A 3,234-nucleotide genomic window follows, 5' to 3' on the forward strand; every position below is an offset into this window, starting at 1 on the left:
GTTACTTTCCCATCCCTCCCATAATAGTGGCCCCTCCTTGACCTCATTTCTGCATTCTAGGCATAAAAATCGTCTACAACTGATACAATGGTTTCCTATCAGTGAGGTTTTGTGGGCACATTATGTGGCATGCTGCCTACGCCTTACATGAAGGTGGTCTAGGATGGTGCCCATTCTTGGCAGTGTTGTAGCCATAACTTCCTTCACCTGCCTGAAATGTTGCACATCCTCATATATTGTGCACATATATGATATGATTCTGACGATGCTTGGCATGTTAGTTGTGTAACCTGTCCTAAATTATGGTCTCCATGTGTGCATGGTTCTGTACTATTGGCTAATACTAATTTCTACTTTTTATGCCTGCTTTATTATGCATATCATGCCTACATGACACATAAACGTTACTCACAACTCACAACTCTGAGTTATGGCCATTATTTTAGATTTGCTATAACTGTATCACTTGTTCACAAGTTGTAAATATACACAATGTTGATTTCCATGGGGCCATACTCTTACTGGACCTAATTGTTATCCTTTTGATTGCAGTCAGGCAGACATTTTACTGGATGTGGGCCAGGGGATCTGCCTATTCTTTTTATTGTTTTCTTTCTCGGGCGAGAAATCCACGCTTTCTATCACTGAAATGATTTGATGTGTTTAAATGACTTTCACATCATAAATTCTAAATGCACACTCACCCTAACAATTCTTTTATCAGTAGAACTATTTTATCAGGTCATACCATGTTCATCACTGTAGAAATCAAGATGCTTAGTGATTTTCCCCTACTTAATGTACCTTCAAAAAACCACAGTTGAGGACTTGGTCACTTTTACAAACAGCTACATTGAACGTAGGTGAAAAAAAGTGTTAATGTAACTTTTATGCCCAGCTGATAGAACTAGACAGAGGTATAGCCACAATAATGGAGAAGATGAACAACTGAACCTCCTGAGGCTGGTAAGGGTCCTGATGGTGGAAGTTAACATGAGAAGCGGGAAGCCATTTTGTTTTTTAGAATTCTATTCAATGCAGCTTTCACATCCTGGTTCCTCAAGCTGTAGATCAGAGGATTCAGCATGGGGATGATGATGGTGTAAAAGATAGATATCACTTTATCAGTTTCATCTGAGTGTCTGCTGCTGGGGCGCAGATACATATTGAGGCCAGTGCCATGAAAGAGAACTACACAGATAAGGTGGGATGAACAGGTGGAGAAAGCTCTACGCCTTCCTGCTGAAGAATGGATCCTAAGGATAGTGACGACAATTTTGGTGTATTATAATCCTAAAGGTATGACATAGAAAATTCCAAAGATTGCAATTGTTGAGTATACTATGATCTCATTGAGAGAAGTGTCAATGCAGGAGAGCTTAAACAATGGGAATAGGTCACAAAAGTAGTGGGAAACATTCTCCCTACAAAAATAGAGCCTAAATGTTATTAATGTATACATCACTCCATATATTACTCCTCCTACGTAGGGAACAGCAGCAAGCTGTTTACAAAATTGTTCTGTCATTAGAATTGCATAATGTAATGGTTTACAAATAGCTGTGTAGCGATCAAATGCCATGACCGAAATGAGGAGGGACTCAGAAACAACTAGGCTGGAGTAGAAAAATAGCTGAGTGGCACATCCACTTAGGGATATAACATTTTTCTCAACTAAGAAGCTCAACAGCATCTTGGGAGTGATATTTGATGAGTAACAGAGATCCACAAAGGAGAGGTTACTGATGAAGAAGTACATGGGTGAGTGAAGGTGAACATCATTCCAATACAAGAAGATGATTCCGATATTATCCAGCACAGTAATGATGTAGACGAGAAGGAAGAAGAAAAAGAGAGGCGCCTGCAGTTTCGGGTCAGTGGTGAGTCCCGCAAGGATCAACCGCATTACAGTGGTCTGGTTCCCAACTTCCATGTCAATGGTGTTTAAAACCTGCTGGGAACACTATATGATTTATATTTTTATAGTGATGATATGATCCTTGTCACATACAATGCAAATCTATTAATGGCGAATTTCTTTCCTAATGGTGACACTCTGTTAAAGGGCCATTACGCACTAATGTGTAATATTTTTTCATTTTGTAATCTATTTCATGTTTCTATATATAAATTATGACATTTCTAATAGTAAGTGACAAGGAACAAAATCTTACAATCCAATAATTACATTATGAAAAACAGAAATGAGATAGGACAAGCACAGTCAGTAGGAGCATGAACTCAGAAACCTCTTTGCATTACAGCACCTGGTATGATTAGAGCACTGAATTATAAATAAATCAATTCACTAGACTTATTAAAGAATGAGCAATTTAGGATCCAAGTACCAAGGACAGATCAAAATCAGTCTGTGTTTTTCCAAGTCAGTTGTTTGAGACCTGCCAATGTATTTGTGATGAGGCTGACATATTATCAATTTCCACAGAATATGCTCATTTATAGGAGGCTGCAAATATGTCTGCTTCATTAATATGAATAAGGCCGGAGGCAATGTGTCACACTGTGCAAACGCACTGATGGAATCATGAGAAGAACAGCAGACATAATCCTTACATTTGTATTCTTACCCCTTCTTTAAGGTATCCCCATTTCTACCTTAAAGAGACAGTGGTAGGCCTCATGGGGATGATGGTTTTTAAAATACAAAATAAAAAACCCTTCCACGACTGGAATAACATTTGGGTAAATGTACAGTGGTCTTCTGGGTCACTGTCATGTCCCTCCCCCAATGCACCTACTGACATTCATAAGTTGAAGTTGTTCACTCTGGGAACACCTACAATGTGACTATGGGATTTGGTATTCTGTCTCCTCTACTTGTTCGGCTTTTGGAAATTTGGCTTTAAAGTCTACCCACAATAAATACTACACCCTATCTTGCAACAGCATAAATCAAGATAATAGTCAGATAAAAACGGAATAAATTAGCCCGGCCGTACATGATAAGGATATTGCAAGTCCCTCAGGAGTTCCATGACTATATACAGTAGAGTAATGAGGCCAAAAGCCAAGCTCCTTTATAAGATTATGGAACTCTTGGTGACTTGCAATATGCCAATTGTGAATGCCAGGGGCTACTTTATCCTATATCATACATAGTCACACCATCACCTTTCCCACAAACTACTAAAAACCTCGGTACATAACTATTCCATATGAAAGAGCAAGCATGTTTTCAAACTTTTTTTAAATAAAAACTAAATCTGCAGTAAC

General features: G+C 38.6%; 1 pseudogene; it reads right to left on the bottom strand.

The window, feature by feature from the left end:
• Positions 1-988: 988 nt before the first annotated feature.
• LOC138287102 (olfactory receptor 8U1-like) lies at positions 989-1,933 on the bottom strand (annotated as a pseudogene).
• Positions 1,934-3,234: the final 1,301 nt, after the last annotated feature.

The sequence above is a fragment of the Pleurodeles waltl genome, chromosome 4_1 (genome assembly GCF_031143425.1).
Source record: "Pleurodeles waltl isolate 20211129_DDA chromosome 4_1, aPleWal1.hap1.20221129, whole genome shotgun sequence".
Classification (NCBI taxonomy): domain Eukaryota; kingdom Metazoa; phylum Chordata; class Amphibia; order Caudata; family Salamandridae; genus Pleurodeles; species Pleurodeles waltl.